General features: G+C 42.4%; 1 long non-coding RNA gene across 1 annotated transcript in view; it reads right to left on the bottom strand.

The window, feature by feature from the left end:
• Positions 1-561: 561 nt before the first annotated feature.
• Positions 562-24,666, bottom strand: part of LOC127578957 (uncharacterized) — a 72,728-nt gene continuing 48,623 nt past the window's right edge. The window contains exon 3 of the long non-coding RNA XR_007957604.1: positions 562-608. This is a non-coding gene — a long non-coding RNA (uncharacterized LOC127578957). The remainder of the gene's footprint in view (positions 609-24,666) is intronic.

Here is a 24,666-nt window from a genome sequence, read left to right as displayed (position 1 = left end):
CAAGGTGGCAGTGGAGGCTCCATTGCTGATTATACTCAAGCCAGAGATTGATAGTGTTTTGATATTAGTGGAATTGAGGGATGTGTGGTAAGTGCAGGAAAGCAGAACTGAGGTAACAGATCAGCCATGATCGTTTGCATGATAGATAAGGCTTGAGGGGCTGAATGGCCTACTCCTGCCTGCTATCCTTATGTTCTTGTGTTCTATTTGACATTGGCCTGGATCTTTCTCTGCTCTGACATAAAGCTGACAAAAGAAGGAATATTGGACAGAAAAGTCCTTCACCACATCTCAACAGAAACAACAAACTCATTCCTGACCAGCTAAGTGATGGTGAGTGGCAGTGAATGTACAAGCTACCAGTCTGTTGTACATTATTCTTTACTGAGCTTACTTTCCCATGCACTTAAGCATGCTGACAGTGGTGATCCTGTGAGTTGATTTAATTTATCTTTAAGTGAAGTCAATGTAACAGGAGCTTTTAAATTAATACTGTTTCTGCGATGTTTGCTTTCAATGTCACTGTGGCAGCATCTTACTTTCAGTCAATGTTCCTTTGATAAGGTCTCCTCTAATGTTTCTTCCGTAGACCTGTACTGCAGCATAACCTGATGAAGAAAAACAAATGAAAAGACGGGTCAAGGTAATCTTTCCCAGACAGTGATGTCAGGAACAACTGACACAGAGAACGAGTCCATCTGGTAACTGAATGAAATATTGACATTTCGCAAAAAATGTTTGAACATAAATAATAAATTAATATCTGCGGAATAAAACCAGTGAAACCCAAGAACCTCAAGCCATTCTGAGCAACTCAGATCCCTAGCCTTAGCCTAGATTACTGCTGAGGTATTGAGACTGATTTTGGGTATCCTTGGGATAGAGGGAGAATAAATCAGCGTGAGTTCCTACTCCTTAACACTAACGTGACGTCTGATGAATGGATCTGTGTCTGGGTTTTCTTTACTAATTTTTTGGGTGTTGTTGCCACTGGCAAGGCCAACATTTATTGCCCATCCATAATTAAACTCAAGAAGCTGAGTGTGATTCACTTTCTTTTATGCTGCAATCCGTCTGGTGAACAATGTTGTTGGGTGAGGAGCTCCAGGATCCATGGCAATCTACTTCTAAGTCAAGATGGTGTGTGACCTGAAAGGGAACCCACAGTGTTTCTATGGGTAACTGCTGGTTCTACTTGGCAATTTAAACTGCAGCTTGGGGAGCTATTGTCAAAATGGTTTAGAGAAGTAACTACAGTGCCTTGTGTAGATTTCCACAGCTCTTTAGAAGATAGAAATTCATTATTTTTACCCATTGAGCCTATGCAGGCTTATGGAAAATCCCATTCTCCCACTTAATTTCCCTGTAGCCTGTTCTCCTCATATTGCCATCAACTCCCCTACCTACCCACACACAAGGGGCAATTTACAGTGGCCAGTTAACCCACCAGCTGGCACATCTTTGGGATGTGGGAGGAAACCAGAACATCCGATGGAAACCCACTTGGTCACAGGGAAAATGTGCAAACTCCACACAGACAGCAAGAAGGCTAAGAGCCTCAAACACTGAAGCAGGTCATAGAGTCATAGAGTTGTACAGCACGGAAAAACACCCTTCGGCCCATACTTGTCCATGCAGACCAAGATGTATATTCAAGCCAATCCCATTTCTCAGCATTTGGCCTATATCCATCTAAACTTTTGTCATCCATATACCTGTTCTTAAATGTACCTAATGTACCACTTCCTCTGGCAGCTGGTTTCATACATCTACCACCCTCTGTGGAAAAAAGTTGCCTCTTAGGTTTTTATTAAACCTTTCACCTCTAACCTTAAAACTATGCCCTCTGGTTTTCGATTCTCCTACCCTGGTAAAAAGACTGTGAAACCTATGTCTTAGCTAGAACTTGCTGTCTGCTCTCGTGTTGGTTGCTGGTGCAACCAAGGTGTTGATTTTCCTCATTCATTTGCCCCTCAGTGATATAACCTCAGCCCTCACCTACTCACTACTGGATTTCTCCCAATCCCAACCACTAATCTCTTCCCTGGTATACCAAAGCCTTTCAACCAATACAAGGTCACTGAAGCTGTGAGGCAGTAGCTCCATTAGCTGCACCGCTGGCCACCCTTAGATGATACACATTTAGCAATATGTCCCAGTGTTGGAGGAAATTAATGTTTAACATGGTGGATCCAATAGGCTGCTTTGTCCTGAATGATGTCGAATGTCTTGACTGCTTTTGGAGCTGACTCATCCAGGCAAGTGGAGAGTATTCCATACGTGCCTTGTAATGGTGAAAAGACTTTGGTGTGTCAGAAGTGAATCACACACTCCCAATAATAAAACTTTATGGGACTCTTTGAACATAATATTCAAAATGAATGGCAAAATATCCACTGGAAATATGGATATTACGAGCTGGATTAACACATGAACAATGGAAATGTCAATGAGGTACTCGAATCCCCAACAGAATTACAGCATATTTCATTGGCGCAGAAACTTTCTCACGACGCAAAACGTCCGATAATTATATGCAAAATTTGTTCACTGAACTTGAGCACACATTCAGAAATTGAATCCAAATGCTTCACACTAACAAACTTGGAGAGACAGGGACTGACTAGGGGATGTCAGCGTGGTGTTGTGTATGGGAAATTCTGCCACACAAATCTGGTTGAGCTTTTTAGGAGGCTGGTCATAAAATTGATGAAGGTAAGGCAGTAGACATGGTATACATGAACTTTAGCAAGGTTTTTGACAAGGTCCTGCACAGTTGACTAATCCAGAAAGTTAGACCACAGGGGATCCAAGGTATTTTGGCAAAGTGGGTCCATGTTTGGGCAGATGGGCAGAGTAGTGGCAGATGGAATTAGATTTAATCCATAAAGTGTGAGGTAATGCATTTTGGATTGTCCAATACTAGCCAGACATTTACAGTGAACAGCAGGGAAGTATTTATGCATGGAGGAACCTTGGGGATAGCTCCTTGAAAATGGCAATACAAGTGGATAGGGTAGTGAAGAAGGCGTTTAGCTTGCTTGCTTTCATAGGCAGGGGAATGGAGTACAAGAAATGAGACATCATGTTGCAGCTGTACAAGACATTGATAATGCCACACTTGGAATATCATGTGCAGTATGGTCACCACACTATGGAAAGGATGTGGTAGCACTAGAGAGAGTGCAGAAGAGATTCATCAGGATGTTGCCTGGAATGGAGGGCTTTAGTGACAAGGAGAGATTGGATAGGTTGGGATTGTTCTCACTGGAGCACAGGAGGCTGAGGGATGACCGTGTAGAGGTTTATGAGGGACATAGATAGGGTAGATAGTCACTGTATTTTTCCAATGGTAGGGGAGTCTAAAGCTAGAGGACATAGGTTTAAGATGAGAGGGGAAATATTTAAAGATCTGAGGTGCATGCTGCCAGAGGAGGTAGTAGAGGCAGGTACAACTACAATGATTAAAAAGCATTTGGACAGGTACGTGGATAGGAAGGGTATGGAGGGATATGGGCCAAATTCAGGAAGATGGGATTAACGTAGATGGGCAACTTGGTCAGCACGGACAAGTTGGGCCGGAGGGGCTGTTTCTGTGGTGTGCACTAAGCACTTGTAATGCCATCAAGAGGCATGCCATACATAGTTGCAGGGTTTAGGAAGGGTGAGAGGCTCAAACACTGAAGCTAGAATTTGCTGTCTGCTCTAGAGTTGGTTTAAAGGGGCTTCCTCTACCTGGACGGCTGCTGGCACATCCATGGTGTTGATCATCCCCATGGAAATTCCTTATTTATTTGCCCCACTGTAATGATAACCTACTCTCTGCTGGATCTCTTGCAATGCCAACCACTAATCTCCTCCTTGGTATACCTGATGTTTTATCCAACTTCCTGATCTCCTCCCTGGCCCTTTAACTGATGTTCATCTCCATTTCCTGCTTGTTATTCCTGCCTCTGACTTTCTACCCTTCCATCGTTGCCAATCATCTCCCAGCTTCATGGTCTCCTCTCCAGACCCTCAGCCCTAAGTTCCATGAGTTCTTCTCAACTGCTTCCCATGCCAATCTTATTTTGCAGTCTGACCTTCTCCCAACTCTTCCAGGACTAGAACATAAAAGCAAGGATGTAATGCTGAGGCTTTATAAGGTGTTGGTCAGACCACAATTGGAGTATTGTGAGCAGTTTTGGGCTCCATATCTAAGGAAGGATGTGCTGGCAGAGGAGGTTTATGAGAATAATCCCATGGTTAATGTACAAGGACCGTTTGATGGTTCTGGGCCTGTACTCAGTGGAATTTAGAAGGATGAGGGGGGATCTCATTGAAACCTACCAAATATTGAATAGGCTGGATAGAGTGGACATGAAGAGGATATTTCCAGTAGTGAGAGAGTCTAGGAACAGAGGGCACAGCCTCAGAATAAAAGGACACCCCTTTAGAACAGAGATGAGGAGTAATTTCTTTAGCCAGAGGGTGGTGAATCTGTGGAATTCATTTCCACAGACAGCTGTGGAGGCCAAGTCATTGGGTATATTTAAAGCCAAGGTTGATGATGAGTAAGAGAGTCAAAGGTTACAGGGAGAAGGCAGGAGAATGGGGTTGAAAGGGAATAATACATCAGCTATGATCGAATGGCAGAGCAGACTCGATGGCCCAAATGGCCTAATTCTGCTCCTATGTCTTATGGTCTTATGGTCTTCCCCTTCACCATCCCACACTCTGTTGCTCTTTCTGCAATTTCCCCTCTCCAAACTGGTAATGGTCACAAAGCAAAGGTCTTCATGTGTGACTTTGCTTGTTCAGCCTGTTCTACTGCACACAAGTTACAACTTACACCTTAGCCTTACATCACATGTTGAAGAATTTCTAATTTGTTCTCCTTGTTTTCATAGGATTATTGATATACTGTATTGAAGTTGATTGTTGGTTAAGGGACTGGGGGACAGCTGGAATTTTTAAGAAACTTGAGATGTTCCGATATCAACATGCAGTAATATTCATCAGTAGATTTTCACTGGGAAAGGTTTCTGTAAATATTACTGCTGTCGACGTAAGGAAAGAGGATGTGCTGGAACTGTTGAAAAACATTAGGATAGATAAGTCACTGGGGCTGGATGGGACATATCCAAAGTTATTATGGGAGGTGAGGGAAGAGATTGCTGTGCCTTTGGTGATGATCTTTGTGTCCTCACTGGCCACAGGAGTAGTGCCAGATGATTGGAGGGTGGCAAATGTTGTTCCTCTCTTTAAGAAAGGGAGTAGGGATAACCCTGGGAATTACAGACTAGTGAGTCTTACTTCAGTGGTGGGCAAATTACTGGAGAAGATTCTTAGAGACAGGATTTATGGGCATTTGGAGAAGCAAAGGCTGATTAGGGACAGTCAGCATAGCTTTGTGAGGGGCAGGTCATGCCTCACAAGCCTGATTGAATTCTTTGAGGATGTGACAAAGCACATTGGTGAAGGTAGAGCAGTGGATGTGGTGTACATGGATTTCAGTAAGGTGCTTTATAAGGTTCCTTATGGAAGGCTCATTCAGAAAGTCAGGAGGCATGGGGTCCAGGGAAACCTGGCTGTGTGGATTCAGAATTGGCTCGCTCATAGAAGACAGAGGGTGGTGGTAGATGGAGCATATTCTGCCTGGAGGTCGGTGACCAGTGGTGTTCCACAGGGATCTATTCTGGGACCCCTGCTGTTTGTGATTTTTATAAATGACTTGGATGAGGATGTGGAAGAGTGAGCTAGTAAGTTTGCTGATGATACAAAGGTTGGTGGTGTTGGGGATAGTGTAGAAGGTTGCTGTAGATTACAACAGGATATTGATAGAATGCAGAGCTGGGCTGAGAAGTGGCAGATGGAGTTCAACCCGGAAAAGTGTGAAGTGATACACTTCGGGAGATCGAATTTGAAGGCAGAATACAAAGTTAATGGCAGGACTCTTAGTAGTGTGGAGGAACAGGGTGATCTTGGGGTGATAGGGTCACAGGTCGATAGGATTGTTAAGAAGGTGTATGGTGTGTTGGCCTTCATTCGTCAGAGTACTGAGTTCAAGAGCCACGAGATAATGTTGCAGCTCTACAGAACTCTGATCAGACCACACTTGGAATATTGTGTTCAGTTCTGGTCGCCTCATTACAGGAAGGATGTGGAAGCTTCAGAGAGGGTGTGGAGGAGATTTACCAAAGTGATGCCTGGATTGGAGAGCATGTCCGATTAGGATAGGTTGAGTGAGCTAGGGCTTTTCTCTTTGGAGAGAAGGAAGATGAGAGGTGACTTGATAGAGGTGTACAAGATGATAAGAGGAATAGATCGAGTGGACAATCAGAGACATTTTCCCCAGGGCAACAATGTCTAACACAAGGGGCCATAATATTAACGTGATTGGAGGAAGATATGGGGGGATGTCAGGCGCAAGTTTTTTTTGCAGAAAGAGTGGTGGGTGCATGGAATGCACTACCAGCAAAGGTTGTTGGGGCAGTTACATCAGGGACATTTAAGAGACTCTTAGATAGACTCATGAGTGATAGAGAAATGAAGGGCTATGTGGGAGGGAAGAGTTAGATAGATCTTAGAGCAGGATAAAATGTCAGCACAATATTGTGGGCCGAAGGGCCTGTTCTGTGCTGTAGTGTTCTATGTTCTATGAATAAGCATTGCTTTCACCAATAACCCTCAGCTGCTTTCTGCAATGCATTATTTTATTACTTAGTGTAGTATTAATACATCAGCTAATAATAAACATTGAGACATTTGCATGTAGATTTTAATGATCATAATTGCCCTATCTGCCAAATTCTCACATCAAAATCACAAAATTCACGCCTTTACAAACTTGACAGTAGGAGATTTTGGAATATAATTGCAGTTTATCTCACTTCTTCTTGTATAATACTAGTTCCATTAATAAAGGTCAGAGTAATTACTGCAGCAGATATACTTTAGAAGGAACCATTGAAGCAGACACTTTGGCTCTTTCTTTCTAATAAGCTACATTAGCCATTAGTTCCTTTTTCAGTCTGTTCCAAACAAGTCTTAGTATATCATTGATGAATATGTGCACCAGTGCAAAATAGCCAGAGTTCTTGGCTGGTCCATTATAATTTAGGGACAACTAATGTGAGTTATTGAATACTTTGCAAATTACAATCAAAATGCACAGTAATATCAGCAATTTGAAATCCTTCACATTTGACTTCAATCTTTATTGTTTCAAATTATTTCCTGCCTCATCCTTTAAACAGGATGGGTGGTGGGGTGAGAGGTGGCAGTATGGCAGATAATTAAGCAATTTTAAAGTGTAGATATTATTGTAATCTGGGATAATATGAAGTTCCTTGTCCCTGAGGTCATGTAACATATATGGCCTATAATAAAGAGTGTTTCTCCTTTAAGAATTGTACTATAGGTCCAATTGCTTTCTCTATATATATTGTGATATTGTGAGTATTGCTCCAGCTAAGAATCAGCAGATTGTCTGAGAGGAGGTACACAGGAGAGAAATGCTTTATTCCTCCCTGTACGTCCTCTGTCAGTTAATTGTCACTTTCTGCCAGTGTATTGTTCCCAACATAATGCAGTTCAATTTTGCACAATAATCTTCAATATAGGACTGTATCAAAATCCTTCTGAAACTCCAAGGGCACCACAGCTACTGATTCTCAAGTAAAGTCTTCAAAAGAACCTCTTGCTAGTCAAGATTATGCTGAAGTCTGGAGGGAGATGCTTTCTGAAGGTGGTGAACACATGGAGTAACAAGAGATACGAGATGGATTTCAATGTAGAAGGATGTCACAGCCATATGTGGAAGCAGTGCATGCAGCAGATGATATCGATAAAAGTATACATGGATGTGGCCAAAAGAGGTGAGGCGCTCCGTTACCACAGAGGTGCCAAAGGATTGCAATCTGTAAGAGCTGAAGACACAGTGAGGATGAAGCCCATGCCAGACTAGGGCCAGGCAGAAGGTAGTGATGGCCCGACACCCACACTCCAGATTATATGAAGGGCATCCCCCATCAGTCAGTCCATCAGCCCAAGTATCTGGAGGACTTTGCGCCAAAGTACATTGACACAGTCCCCATGCTATTTTTGATTTCACTTTTTTGTTTATTTTACATTAATGTGAGATATGTGGCTTTTGTTATATTAGGCATCCCAATTTTAAGAACTGTGTAATGTAACTAAAAGTTCTCCATTTATTGTGAGCATCACACTGGCTGTTTCTCCTTTCATTTCTTTGTTTTAAATCTCTCTCTCTCTCCCTCTCTCATATCCATGGACCTATCCACTACCGCTGGCAGTTCATTCCACACTCACTCGACCCTCTGTGTGAAGTAGTTCCCCTTCAGATTCCCCTTAAATATCTCACTTTTCCTCCTATACCTGTGTCCTCCAGTTCTAGTCTCACCTAACCTGAGGGGAAAATGCCTGGATGCATTCACCCTATCTATACCCCTCATAATTTTGTATACTTCTGTAAGATCTTCCTTCATTATCCTGCGCTCCGGGGGATAAAGTCCTAACCTATTCAACCTATCCCTGTTACTCAGGTCCTCAAGTTCCAGCAACATCCATGTAAATTTTCTCTGCACTCTTTCAAACTTATTGATATCTTTCCTGTAGGTAGGTGACCAGAACTGCACACAATACTCTAAATTTGGCCTCACCGATGTCTTGTACAACTCCAACACAACATCCCAACTCCTGTACTCGGTGCCCTGATTTATGAAGGTCAATGTGCAATAAGCTTTCTTTATGACCCTATCTACCTGTGACACCACTTTCAAGGAACCATGGATCTGTATTCCCAGGTCCATGTGTTCTACCGCACACCTCAGAGCCCTACCATTCACTGTGTAAGTCTTACCCTGGTTTGTCCCCCCAAAGTGCAACACTTCACACTTGTCTGCATTAAATTCCATCTGCCATTTTTCAGCCCATTTTCTCAGCTGGTCAGTTCACTTTGCGAGCTTTGATAGCCTTCCTTGTTGTCTACTATGCCCCCAATCCCAGTAGCATCCGGAAATTTGCTGATCCAGTTTACCACATTAACATCTAAATCATTAATATAGATGATAAACAACAATAGACCCTGCACAGATCCCTATGGCATACAGGCCTCCAGTCAGACAGACAACCATCTACACTCTCTGGTTTCTTGCACCAATGTTGAACCCAATTGGCTACTTCATCCTGAATGCCAAGTGACCTAACCTTCTGGAATAAAATCAAGAAGCAGAGCATGATGATCAGCTAAGTTAAAAACGATGCAGAGAGAAACTGAATCAGGGATGTGATCACAACTTACAACCTGTCAGCACTTAACCTCCTGGACCAGCCTCCCATGCAGGACCTTTTTCAAAGGCCTTGCTAAAGTCCATGCAGACAACGTCCACTGCCTTCCCTTGATCAACCTTCCTGGAAACCTCCTCAAAAAACTCTATTAGATTGGTTAGACATGACAAAGTCACAAAGCCATGTTGACTATCCCTAATCAGGCCCTGTCTATCCAAATACTTATATATCCTGTCCCTCAGAATACCTTCCAATAATTTACTCATGACTGACATCAGGCTCACCGGCCTATAATTTCCCAGCTTATTCTTACAGCCTTTCTTAAACAACAGAACAACATTAGTCCTCCAGCACCTCACCCGTGGCTAAGGACATTCTAAATATCTCTGCCAGGGCCCCTGCAATTTCTGCACTAGCCTACCACAAGGTCCGAGGGGATACCTTGTCAGGTCCTGGGGATTTATCCACCCTAATTCGCCTCAAGGCAGCCAGCACCTCCTTTTCCATACTCCGGATACGGTCCATGACCTCACTACATTTTTTCCTCAGTTCTATAGACTCTGTGTCTGTTTCTCGAGTAAATACACATGCAAAAAAATCATTTAAGATCTCCCCCATCTCTTTCTGTTCCACGCATAGATGATCTTCAGGAGGACCAATTTTGTCCCTTGCTATCCTTCTGCTCTTAATGTAGCTGTAGAAACGCTTGGGATTCTCTTTCACCTTGTCTGCCAGAGCAAACTCATGTCCTCTTTTAGCCCTCATGATTTCTTTCTTAAGTGTCCTCTTGCATTTCTCATACTCCTCAAGTGCATTTGCTCCTAACTACCTATACCTGATATGCACCTCCTTTTTCTTTACCAGTGCCTCAATATCCCTCAATAACGAAAGGTTCCCTGAACGTTAGCCTTGCCTTTTATTCATCCCGATTCTGTACTGTCAATATTTCACTTTTGAAACCCTCCCACTTGCCAAACATCTCTTTTCCAGAAAACAAACCTCTCCCAATCCACACCAAATTGGCCTTGCTCCAGTTTAGAATCCTAACCCTAGGACCAACCCTATCCTTCTCCATAATTATCTTGAAACTAATGGAATTATAATCACTAGATCCAAAGTGTTCCCCTACACTCACTTCCGTCACCTTCCCTGTCTCATTCCCTAAGAGGAGATCCATTATCACACTCTCTCTAGTTGGGACCTCTACATATTGATTAAGGAAACTTTCCTGAACATGTTTGAAAAACTCTATCCACAGGTACATCGAAACACACAGTGAAATATTTTACAATATGGAAGTCCCAGTCAATATGTGGAAATTTAACATCACCTACTATCACAACTTTATATTTCCTACAACTGTCCACAAATTTGCTCCTCTAAATCCTGCTGACTATTGGGAGGTCTATAATATAGTCCCATTAGCGTGGTCATCCCTTTTTTATTCCTCATTTCCACCCAATTTGCCTCGGTAGTTGAGCCCTCCAGTACGTCCTCTCTGAGCACACCTGTGACATTTTCCCTGATGAGTAATGCTACCCCTCCCCCTTTAATACCTCCCCCTCTATCATGTCTAAAACATCGGAACCCCAGAACATTGAGCTGCCAGTCCTGCCCTTCCTGCAACCAAATCTCACTAATGCATGGTACAGCTTTAGGGAAGGCACAGTAGTGTAGCGGTTAGCATAATGCTTTAACAGCGCCAGCGACCCAGGTTCAATTCTGGCCACTGTCTGTAAGGAATTTGTACGTTCTCCCCGTGTCTGAGTGAGTTTCCTCTGGGTGCTCCGGTTTCCTCCCACATTCCAAAGACATACAGGTTAGGAAGTTTTGGGCATGCTATGTTGGCGCTGGAAGCATGGCGACACTTGCGGACTGCCCCCAGAACAAAAAGATGTATTTCACTGTGTGTTTTGATGTACCTGTGACTAATAAGGATATCTTATCTTATCTTAATGGCTACAGCATCATAATTCCATGTGCTGATCCATGCTGTAAGTTCATCTGCTTTCCCTACAATACTCCTTGCATTGAAATAGACACAACTCAGAACATTAGTCCCATCATGCTCCACCTTCCGGTTTCCATCTTTGCTTGTAGTCTTAACATCTACATTCCCCACAGTCTTTCCCCTAGACTTGCAACATGGAATCCCTTGTCTTTATTGATTTAGAAATAGAGACTAGACTTCTATTTGATTTGTTCATTACTCCCTCACTGAGACCAAAGCAGAGCTTTCAGGAGTGTGACACAGACATGATTCATGAAAAACCAAAGAAAAGATTATAATTAACTGCAATTTTAAAAGGCCACCATGAACAATACAATCCAAATAAAAAATCATAAAGCATAATGCCAGCTTTGTTAGAAGGGTAAGTTTAGTATTTTCAGAATAGTGAAGGGTTCGTTCAACCTTAGGCAAAAGGAGGTGGAGGCCGAGAAATTTTCCTGTATAGCTGGACATTCTGTAAGCCACACAAGTGAATTTTGTTCAATTGTACTTTGTGCACCTGAAGCATATCTTAAGAAATTTGATTTGGATTCTCTGGGCACATGATGCCCACAATCACAGAGACCTTTGGGATGTATAGTGATATCAAATGACAAACAAGACACATTTTGAGGTAACGTAAAATTCTTGAGTGTATACAAAACCGATGAAAAGTTTGAGTCACTCACACGGAAGTAGGTCTTCCCTGGAGGTCAGCAAGCTGTCTCTGTAGCAGATTTGGCACCACAGGGGATATTGGTCATCACACCTCTCTCCTTCCTCGATCTTTCCATCTTCATCTCAAGAGATTCCTTATCCACCAAGATCTTCTACAAACCCACTGATGCCCCCAGCTACCTCGATTACAGCTCCTCCCTCCCTGTCTCTTGCAAGAACGCTATCCCTTTTTCTCAATTTCTCTGCTGCATCTGTTCTCATGAGGCTTTCCACTCCAGGACATCTGGAATGTCCAACTTCTTTACAAACCGTGGCTTCGCCCTAATGTGGTCGGGAGAACTGCACCTGCATCTCTGCCATTTCCCACACCTCTGCTCTCACGCTCACCTCTCACAGACACAACAGGGATAGGATTCCCCTTGTCCTCACATTCATCCCACCAGACTACGTATCCAACACATCATTCTCCACCACTTCCGCCATCTCCAACAGGACTCCACCACCGAGCATATCTTCGCCTCCCCACCCTTTCTGCCTTTCACAGGGACTGCTCTCTCCATGACTCCCTCATTCATTCCTCCTTCCCCAGCCATCCTGCTCCCACCCTGGGGACCTTCCACTGCCCCTGCCATAGGTGCAACACCTGCCCCGACACTACCTCTATCGAGGGACCCAAGCAGTCCTTTCAGGTGAGGCAGAGATTTACCTGCACCTCCCTTAATATCACCTGCTATATTCAGTACTCCAAGTGTGGTATCCTCTACATGGACCAGACCAAACACAGACTAGGTGACCATTTTGTAGAACACCTGCTCTCCGTCCATAACCACGATCTGCATCTCCCTGTTGCCAGTCACTTCAACTCCCCCTCCCACTCCACCACAGATATGTCAGCCCTCGGCCTCCTCCACTGCCAGGAGAATTCCAAGTGCAAACTGGAGGAACAGCACCTCATTTTCCGTCTTGGAACCTTGTAGACTAACAGCATGAACGTTGAATTCTCCCACTTTAAGTAATCCCCACAAACCCCCCAAACCCACCCCCCCCACACAACCCCCATTTATGCCTCTTCTTTTCTTCCCTTTCCTAGCCCATTTCTCTTTTTTCTACCCCCCTTTTGTCCTCCTTACCTTTGATCTATCCCCCAGTGGATCTGCTCTCCCTCCTCCCCCACACCTGCCTATCACCATCTCTTACCTGCATCCACCTTGTGCCCACCCCATGTTGTGAGGAAAGGTTCTTTCGGGTCTTAAAGGCAGAGGGCTTCAGACACAAGTCTTTGTATTTAAAAAAGGAAAATTTATTTACAAAGACAAACACGGGTGATCGCAAGACGTGGGGGAAATCACAACAGGGGTGAGGTGCGCGAGCACACACACACACACACACACACACACACACACACACACACACACACACACACACACACACACACACACAATGAATTGGTTACAAATGATCAAGGAATAAACAATACAATGCCTGAACACCTTGAATCTGGACAAACATTGGCTCTAACGCTCCCTGGGATCTTTAACTATCTACCCTGAAGTAGTCCACAGCTTACCTCAAAATCCTTGGGGGGGGGGGGAAGAGAGAGAGAGAGGGTTTCCTCCGGGTGCTCCAGTTTCCTCCCACATTCCAAAGACGTACGGGGTAGGTTAATTTGGGTTTTAAAATGGGCGGCGCGGACACATTGGGCCAGAAGGGCCTGTTACCACGCTATAAATAAATTTTTAAAAAAGCCATTGGGTGCAAAATAATTATTCAGTAAATCTGCTATTTCTTTGTTCATGGTTACTAGTTCATCAGCCTTATTCTCTGGAGGTTCCACATTTATCTGAGCCGATCCCTTAATATTTATATTTCCACAGAAACGTTTACTGTTAGTTTTTATATTAGCTGCAAGCTTTCTGTCAAAACTAATTTTCTCCCTTATGAGCTTTTTTAGTCTTCTGCTGCTGGATCCTAAAAACTTCCCAGTTCTCTGGTCTACCACTCGCCCTTGCCACTTCGTATATACTAGTTTGCAACATCACTAGCCACTGCTTTTATATCACTGCTCAGCACTGCTCTGATACCTCCCTTGATTAAAAACACCACCGTCCTCTTTTACCCTTTGGCCTGTTCTTTTGGAACAGTGTATAAACTGGAATGTTGAGCATCCAGTTGTGGTCACACAGCAACCACATTTCTGAAATAGCCATTGCACCATACTCATGTGTTGCAACCTGTGCTGTCAACTCATCTATCTTGTTGCAAATGCTACATGCATTCAAATAAAGAACGTTGAGCTTTGTTTTTTCTATAGTTATTTATAACTCCGGATTTGCTCTGTTTTGCATATTTTCATTTTCATCTTCTGCCCTGGCCTATCAAGCTACAAATGATGGATTTATGGAATGTGTTAAAGATACTTTTCCAGATCAACTGGAGAAAGTTGATCAACTCATTTTGTGCAATAAAAAAGGCTTAATTAATAATTTTGTTACTGGTGGGGGTGGGGATCTTTAGGAAAGAATAACCGTAATATAATGGTGCAACCTAAATCTAAACAAAGGGAATTATGAAGGCATGAGTGCAGAGTTGGCTGTGATTTATTGGGAAAATATATTGAAAGGTATGACGATGGTTGGCATTTAAGGGAATAATGCATAAGTTACAAAAAAAATTATTTGAGGCAATAAAAACAACAGGAAAAGTTATGGTTGACAAATGCGAAACTGACATTTGCATTAACTCCAAGCAAAAAGTTTATAAATTTGTTAAAAAGTATCATTTGGTCTGAGGATTGGGAGCATTTTAGAATGCAGCAAAGGATGACCAAAGATTTGAAAAAGAAAGGCAGGTTGGAATACAAGAGGAGGATGGTGAGAATCATCAAAAGGAAAAGACTATCAAAGGCAGGTGTGTCCCTTCTAGATGGAGACAGGGGAATTTATAATTGGGAATAAGGAAATAGCAGAGGAATTAAACATTTACTTTGCACCTGTCATCACAGAAGAAGAACCACAAAACCTGCCAGATATATTAAAGAATTCAGGGTGTAGCGAGAATGAGGAACTGAAGGAACTAAGCATCAGTCAAAGAATAATACCAGAGAAGTTGTTGAGCTTGAAAGCTGTTAAATCCCAAAGATCTGATGATCTTCATAGATCTGAAAGAATTGGCCGTGGAGACGGTGGATGCTCTAGTTATTTATAAATTCTGGAGTTGTTCCTGTGGATTGGAGGGTAGTACATGTGACCCCACTACTTAAGAATGAAGGGACTGAAAAACAGGGAACTACCGATCTGCTAGTCTAACATCAATGGTAGGGAAGATGGTGGAACCTAAGATGAAGGATGTCATAACAGAACACCTTGAAAAGCAAAATAGGAGTGAGCTGACCCAGCACAGAATAATAAAAGCAAAATAAAGTTTGAATAATATGCTGGATATCTTTAAGAATGTGACCAGTTGAATAGATAATGGGGAACCAATGGTGTATTTGGATTTCAGAAGGTGTTTGTTATGACCATATGAAATTGGGGGTAATATGCTGATGTGGACTGAGAAATGGTTATTGTATAGAAAGGAAAGAGTGTGAATGAATGCATCCTTCTCATAATGGTAAGCTGTGGCTTTTCACCATCTACATCAATGATTTCACGAAGAGGACCAAATGTCATATTTCTAAGTTTGTTGATGATAGTAAATTAGGTAGGATTGTAAGTATGGAGGAGAACATAAAGAGGCTTCAACAGGACATGGACAAGCTGGGTGAGTGGGTGAGAATATCAAGGATGGAATACTATGTAGAAAAATGTGAGATTATCCACTTTGGCACACATAACAGAGAAACAGGGTGAGAGATTGGGTAGTACTGATATTCAAAGGCACCTTGACATGTTTGTACAGAAGGCCGACATGTGGCTGTAGCAAGTGGTCAGGAGGGCAAATGATATATAAGCTACTATTATGAAAGGATTTGAGTACAGCAATAAGGAAGTCATTGCAATTGCTTAGGGCTTTGGTAAAACTGCAGCTGCAGTGTTATACACAGTTTTGGTCTCATAACCAAAGAAATGATGTACTTGCCATAGCGGGTGTGCCGCGAAGTTTCACTAGACTAGTTCCAGGAATGGGGGGTGTTTGCCATTTGAGGAGGGAATGAGGAGACTGGGTCTATATTGAGTGTTTGTGAAGAAATGGGGGGCTATGTGGGAGGGAAGGGTTAGATAGATCTTAGAGCAGGATAAAATGTCAGCACAACTTTGTGGGCTGAAGGGCCTGTACCATACTGTAATGTTCTATGTTGTTCTATATTCTCTAAAGTTTAGAAGAATAAAATGAGATCTCATCAAAACATACAAAACATGTATCAGATTTGACAAGCTTGATGCAGGGAATATGATTCCCCTGGCTTTGGAGTTTATGAGCACAGAATAAGGGGTAGGCCATTTAGCACTGAGAAGAGGAGAAATTTCTTCACACAGAGGATGAAGATCCTTCTGAATTCTCCACCCAGAGGACTGTGGAGAATCAGCCATTGCGTTCATTCAAAACACAGACTGATAGATTTTTGGAGATTAAGGCAATCAGGGATACGGGGATAGTGCTGGAAAATAGCACCAAGATAGAAAATTGGCCATGATAATGAACGCCAAGGGACCAGGTAGCCTGCTGCTCCTAAATTTTATGTTCCTATACTAATGAGCAATGTTTCTCAAAACAAGTGAATTAGAAGTTAGAGAACAATGGGGGAATTAAGGGCCTTATTGTTGAAACAAGGACTCCTGTGTCAATGTTTGAGATTGGTTGTATGAAAGGGTCCACATCAAGGGTACCCAAACCTGAGAAAGAAAGAATAGGATTGATAACAAATAAAAGATACAGATGTACCATAGAGTGAAGTAATAATATAGCTCTGGACACTATTAGTTGGCATTTACAATCAAAGAAAAAACAGTACAGAGAAGGGTCTGGAGTGAAAGTAAGCTTGCAACTTAGCGGAAGAGATGGTGCTGTAACTGGAACCCAGCAACAGGAAAGAAGACCACGCAACAGTCACCTAGAGGGTGAGCCTCCACAGTTCCATTGAATAGAGAATGATTGTCATTGTTACGTATTACTTCTTTATCCTAATGCAACCATTGTGCTTATAGCCACTTGTATTCATAGTGGTTTGTTGAGGTCACATAAAAGGTACCTTGAGTAAATTAGAAAGACTTGTTTCTTGTTAATTTAGTAAATTAAATTAGAAACTTTGAAAATAAGAAAACCTAAAACTGGAAAAAATGGCAAATTTTACACAACGGCTGTAGACAGGACAAATAGAGGAGGTGGAGGTGGGTGTCTTGACTGCAGGATGGTCCCCTATGCTTGGGTGGGGAGCTGGTAAGGCTTTGTACTGGTTTCTGTACGAATATTGCACAACCACCCTTGCAGCATTTCTTATGAAACTGTAAGCAAGTTAGATTCCTACTTCTAATATTAGGTTTCAAATACAATCCTCACTCACTCGTTGTTTGATTCATCCAATTAATTTTGTTGCTCCCTCCATAGATGCTGCCTGTGCTGCTGAGTATTTTCAGTATTTTCTTTTGTTATTTCTGATTCCCAGCAGTTTCAGTGTTTTGTTTTTGTTTGGGTATTTAAGTTGGTGCTGCTCAGATGGAGAAGTTTCTGCTCTTCCCTCCAGATGGATTTTCTCACTTCTGATCAACAAGTCTTCCCTTTGCCACAGAGATGGTATGATCTGCTGAGTGTTTCCAGCAATTTTTATTCACTGTGACAGGAAGTTACATTCTGGCAAGGTTTTTTTAAATTTGAAAATAATTGAAGACATGAAGGACAAAGAAGAAAGGAATAAATGAATAAATAAAAATCTTGAATTGTCATTTAGTATGACTAGTTCTGAGTCCTTTGTTATGAGCTGTGTGAGCGTGTTTCAAGGCAGTCTTCTACACAGGTGGCCTCAGTGACATCTGGCATCACAAAAGTTTATTGAATACCAGTGTGGCAGGTCTATTTTGCACATTATTTCAAGTCCAAGTGATAGAAATGTTGTAATTCACAAAGGTAAAAGCAGAAATCTGTATTTCCTCCCACCCATTGAAGGTGCTGAGTCATTGTGGGTCACTGTGAATAAGCATTGTTAATACTTCCTGAAATTTATCCTTCAGGTATGTGTTACCAGCCCTTATGGTTATTTATAAATTGCATTTCAAATCATAATGATGTTAATTTAGCCAATTAGCTAATTCTCAATCCATTGAATCACTTTAATTGGCTTCCAACTGCACAGTTTTCTAATACTACAGGCGCAGCCAAACACCTGACCAATATTTATCCAGACTGAAATTAGACCCTAGAGAAAGATGACCAACTTTCCAGGAATTAAGATCTGGTTATTATTGTTAGATAGAATTTGTTTTAAAAATACATCAGATCAACTTTATATCTCATTCTTCTAGTGGGGTAAAATCTTAATTCCTGTATTTTGCTCAGGGAAAGAATTGCCTAGTTATGGTAGAGATTATTCTCATATTCTTGCAGAACTCCATAAGTGTCAAGTTAGTCACATGTTTTGCAAAAGCAGTTTGTTATAATATCCAGTAGAAATTTGGAATTAAGATGTAATGTGCAACCAAAGGAATGATATGAATTGTTGCAAACCATTGCATCTCTGTGTACTTCAGATGGTTCAACCCTTAAATGCAGTTGCTGGATTCTACCTCATTACAGGTGGTCAATCCTGTTTACACTTGCCTTGCAAGCTACCCTTTTAACCCTAAATATTACTTCATCTCTTAACTCAGCTTTCTGACCACTCAGATCATTCTGCCTCAGACACCTTGCAAGGAGTCCCTTATAACACTTTAACACTTCAGCTGCCCCTCTCTCTCTCAGCGCTCTTTACCTATAATCCAAAAATCATATGCATGATAATTTGATTAACACAATTTTCCCTTATGATAGAGATAGAGAAAAGATAGAGAAAAGTTTTTTGAGTTTATCAGCAGTCTACAACTTGTTAGTAGATGTGTCCACTAATATTCACATGTGCTAATGCTCAATGAGGACAAGGCTAAATACAGTGGAGTCATCTTGTTAGTTATGCAATAGCTTGACACTGTCACACAGCACGGCCCAGAGAAAAAGTTTCTCTTTTAAATAAACAAGTACCTCAGGACTTCCTCTGTACCTTACAGTCTGTTTGAAAGATTCAGATCTGACAGCACCTTGGGATAGGGATTTCACTCAATCTTTTGGTCAATGTTTGGTTCACCATGTGTTATGCATTCTTGCTGCAGGTATCTGACTGAATTGGTAAATTGGTTTATTATTGTCACATTTGGAGGTACAGTGAAAAACCTTGTTTTGCATGCCATCCATACAGATCATTTCATCATATCTGTACATTGAGGTAGTATAAGGGAAAACAATAACAAAATGCAGAATATAGTGTTACAGTTACAAAGTACAGGCAGACAATAAGGTGCAAGGCCGTAACGAGGTAGATTTTGAGGTTGAGAGTCCTTCTTCTCATGCTAGGGAACTATTCAATGGTCCATAACAGTAGGATAGAAGCAGGAGATTCTGCAGGTGCTGGAATCTGAAGCAACACACGCAAGACACTGGAGGAACTTAGAAGGTCAGGGAGCATCTATGGAGGGAAATAAATAGTCAATGTTTTGGGTCGAGACCCTTCATCAGGACAGGATAGAAGCTGTCCTTGAGTCTGGTGGTACGCACTTTCAGGCTTCTGTATCTCCTGCCCGATGGGAGGGGGAAGAAGAGAGAGTGTCCGGGGTGGGCGGGGTCTTTGGTTATGCTGGATGCTTTACTGAGGCAGTGAGAAGTGTAGACAGAGTCCATGGTGGGGAGCCTGATGTCCGTGATGTTTCTTGCAGTCACAGGCAGAACAGTTGCCATACCAAGCCATGATGCATCCAGATAGAATGCTTTTTATGGTGCATCGATAAAAATTGGTGGGATTTAAAGGGGACATGCCAAATTTCTTTAGCCTCCTGAAGAAGTAAAGGAGCTGGTCTACACCAACATCCTACATCCCAAGGATCTCCGACAAACCCTGAAACTGGGTTTGTCTTTGTTTTGGATAGAGGACCAGATCCGTAAAACAGCCACTGAGTCAAAGAGTTCTGCAGCACTAAACAGGCCCTTCGGCCCAATTTGTCCAATGCCAACCAAATTGTCTATCTGAGCTGGTCCCACATGCGTGCATTTAGCCCATATCCCTCCAGGTTTTTACTATCTAAGCACCTGCCCAGGTCTTTTAAACATTTTAATTGTTCCTGTCTCTACAGCTTCCTCAGGCAGCTTGTTCTATATACTGACAACCCTCTGTATGAAAATGTTGCCCGTCAGGTCCTTTTTAAATGTTTTCCCTCTTACTTTAAATCTATGTCCTCTAGTTTTAAATTCCCCTACCCTGGGAAAAAGACAGTGACCATCCACCTTATCTACTCCCCTCATGATTTTATCTACATCTAAAGGTCACCCCTCAGCCTCCTACACTCGAGGGAAAGAAGTCCAGACTATCCAGCCTCTCCTTATAACTCAAGCCCTCCAATCCCAGTAACATCCTCGTGAATCCTTTCTGCACCCTTTCCAGCTTAATGACATCCTTCCTTGAAGCTTGGTGACCAGAACTGCACTCCAAGTGTGGTCTCCACTTCTACAGTTATAACATGATGTCCCAACCCTTACTCAGTGCCCTGACTGAAGAAGGCAAGCATGCCAAAATGCCTTCTTCACTACACTGTCTATTGGTGTTTCCACTTTCAGTGAATTATGTACCTGTACTCCTGGGTCTCTCTATTCTACAACACTCTCCACAGCCCGTCATTTACTGTGTACGTCCTGCCCTGGTTTAACTGACCAAAGTGCAATGACTCACACTTGCCTGAATAAAATTCCATTTGCTACCCCTTGGCCCTTTTTCCCAGTTCATCCAGATCCATTTGTAATCTTAAATAACCTTCTTCACTGTCCACTACACCACCATAAACTTACTAACCATGTTAACTACATAGTCAACCAAGTCGTTAATATAGATGACAGACAACTGTGGACCCAGCACTGATCCCTGTGGCACTCCACTGGTCACAGGCCTCCAGTCTGAATAACAGCCCTTCACTACCACCCTCTGACTCCTTCTGCTAGGCCAATGTTGTATCAAATTGGCTTGCTCACCCTGGATCCCATGTGATCTAACCTTCCAGACTAGCCTACCATGCGATACCTTGTCAAAGGCCTTGCTAAAATCTATGTAGACAACGTCTACTACTTGGCCCTCATCAATCCTCCTCATCGCCGCTTCAAAAACTCAATCAAATTTGTGAGATATGATTTCCCACACACAAAGCTATGCTGACTATTCCTAATCAGTCCCTGTCTTTCCAGAAGTCCTCTCCCTCAGAATTCCCTCCAGTAATTTTCCCACCACTGATGTTGGCTCACTGGCCTGTAGTTCCTTGGCTTGTCCTTGCTGCCCTTCTTAAATAAAAGCACAACATTAGCCACCTTCCAATTCTCCAGTACCTTATCTTTGGCTAAAGATGACGCAAGTATCTCTGGGGCCCCAGCAATTTCTTTCCTAGCTTCCCACAATGTCCTAGGATACAATTGATCAGACCCCAGGAATTTATCCACCTTAATCTGCTTTAACACTGCCAGCACCTCTTCTGTAATGTGGATATGTTCCAGTACATCACTATTCATTTCCCTTAATTCCTCAGCCTCTTTGACCTTCTCCGTGGTAAGTACAGAGGAGAAATATTAATTTAACACCTGCCCATCTCCTGTGGCTCCTGTGGCTCCATCTTCCTGGTTACCCTTTTGCTCTTAATATTCTTGCAGATTCTCCTTTACCTTATCTGCCACAGCTTTAATGTCCTCTTTTTGTCCTCCTGATTCCCATCTTAAGTATACTTTTACATCTCAGATACTCCTCAAAGGATTTAAATTAAATTTAAATTTTATTTACAGCGTGGTAACAGGCCCTTCCGGACCAACGAGTCCGTGCTGCCCATTTTAAACCCAAATTAACCTACCCGTACATCTTTGCTTGATCCCAGCTGCCTATAACTGACATACGCCTCCTTCTTTTTCCTGACCAGTTCCTCAATATCCTGAGTCAGCTGGGGTTCCCTGATCCTGCCAGAATTACACTTCACTCTAGTAGGAACATGCCGTCCTTGAATTCCATCTCACTCTTCAAAGCCTCCCACTTGCCAGATATCCCTTTTATCTACAAACAGCCTCTCCCAACCAAATTTTGCAATTTCCCGTCCAATGTCTTCAAAATTTGCTTTGCCCCAATTTAGGACTTTAACTTGTAAACTTTAACAGTCCTATCTTTTTCTTGGCACAAGTACACTATATTGTATATTGTATTGGCTTCTTGTGGAGACTAATGTGGGGGACAACATCTATTTGAGGTCCCTTACAAAACACTGGACAGGAACGACTGAAGTATCATACTGAGCTGCCATGTTCAGTTTGTCTAGATATAAATGCAGCCCAATCTGCAGGTGTCAGGGAGAAAGCCAGGGGATTTAACATGGAACACTGGTTCCTCAGTACTCCTTCCACCTCCCTGCCCTTCCCCTTGAGATATGACAACCACTGAATGTTCACTGTACTCTGCATACTCGTTCTCATGACCTATTTCTAATATTCATGGGACCTCCGTTTTCAAGTCCAGACCTGTGAGAAAATTGGCTTAGGTGAAAATCTACCATCTACATTGCCACATAACAGACACCTGGGCTTAGATATTTCTTCTTTTGAACCTAATCTTTTGCAGCTGTGATCTAACAAGCATCCAGAGAAAAGCAGTGTGTTTCCTAGAATGTGAATCAACTGGCATATGTTCAAAGCTGGACATGAGGTTGAACATCAAGGACTTGAACTGTACAATCTAGACTCGAAGTAAAGGCTCCAGAATTTGTGAGGCAGCAACTGAGACTGCTGTCAAGCGAGCTGCTGGTGGAACTGCAAAAGATATCAAAAGCCGACTTTGGAGCTGAGGACAATTTTAAAATGCTTATGATCTACGAGCCTCTTTTCTCACTGTTTCATTCTTAAACTTTTATTATTATTTTTTAAACATTTTATTTCTACAGTACGGTAACAGGCCCTTCTGGCCCAATGAGCCCATGCTGCCTAATTACACCCATGTTAACCTACTAAGCCGTACATCTTTGGAATGTGGGAGGACACTGGAGCACCTGAAGGAAACACACACAGTCACAGGCAGAACGTACAAACTCCTTATAGACAGCGGCGGGAATTGAACCCCGATCGCTGGCATTGTAATAACGTCACGCTAAATGCTACGCCACATGACAACATGAGGAGATGTTCAATTCTCACATGGAATTTTGGTTCAAGATTTTAAGAAATCATTTCTAAGTTGCTGAGTATGTTAGTCATCTTCTTCACTTGCAAGCTTCAACCTAAAACCATGGCAACCAACTTGAAAAGATTTCAATGGTCGTTCATGAAGCAACAAAAAATTGCAGTCACTCAGCTGTACAGGCAACATCCCTGGTGAGAGGAGCAGATAGGCAACATATCAACCTGATGACTATTGCATTCTGTTATCCCCAGATCAAGGCTTCTTCTCTACATGATTCAACTCACTATGATTCAGCTCTATGGTGCACACAATGTTTGTCTTCAGACTACAGGCCATGTGCTGCCAATAGGTTTAATGAATGTTTCCCACATTTGAATATAGTGTACTCATGAGCAATACAATATACTTGTGACCATAACAATATAGGTCCCTATTCATTCTTGCAATAACTCAACAATGACCCTTTTTCAGACAGATTAACCCAATGTTTATCCCTCCAAAGATGCCTCTGAAGCTTAAGAATAGATTTGAATGTAAAAACACAAGAAGTAAAAGCAGAAATAGGTCATTCTGCCCCTCCCTTCAGCTCTTTCGTTCACTAAGTCCATGGGGGATTTTTTTGCCTCAGCACCACTTCAATAATCCTGAACCTTCAATTCCCCTAATATCTAAAATTCTATCAGTCCCTGTCTTGAATATTCCCAGTAACTGAGCTTGTGTAATGCTCTTAGGTTGAGAATTCCAAAGGTTCACTGTCTTGTGGGTGAAGAAATTTCTTCTTATCTCAGTCCTAAATGGCCAACCCCTAATGTTGAGACTCAGGCTCTTTGGTCCAGTCACGGGACACATCATCCCAGCATCTACCCTGTCAAACCTCGTAAGAATTTGTATTTCACCTCTCTAAAGAATTTGACTACACCTTTCATTCTTCTAAACTCAATCTAGGTCCTTCTATTGTTTAATCTAGGTCCTCTCTACTCTCCTCTAAGCAGCAGCAAGTCATGGGATAAAACAGTAACCAGCGAGAGCAAGTTTAGTAATCAGGATAGCCATGGGCACAAGTAAAGGCAGAGGAAGGAATATTCAGTTAAACTGCATTTATTTCAATACACAAGGTTTAACAGGTAAGGCAGGCAAATTCAGTGTGGATTGGCTCTGAGGACTGGGATGTTATAGCCATAACAGAAACATGGCTGAGAGAAGGGCAGGACCATCAGCTCAATGTTTCAGGATACATCTGCTACAGGTGTGACCGAGGTACAGGTAAGCGAGGAGGGGTGATTCCTATTTGATAAGGGGGGACGTAACAGCAGTACAGAGATGACATTCTTGGGGG

The sequence above is a fragment of the Pristis pectinata genome, chromosome 16 (assembly GCF_009764475.1).
Source record: "Pristis pectinata isolate sPriPec2 chromosome 16, sPriPec2.1.pri, whole genome shotgun sequence".
NCBI classification, from domain to species: Eukaryota; Metazoa; Chordata; class Chondrichthyes; order Rhinopristiformes; family Pristidae; genus Pristis; species Pristis pectinata.
The sequence above is the reverse complement of the archived record's forward strand: the minus strand, read 5'-3'. Positions and strand labels throughout refer to the sequence as shown.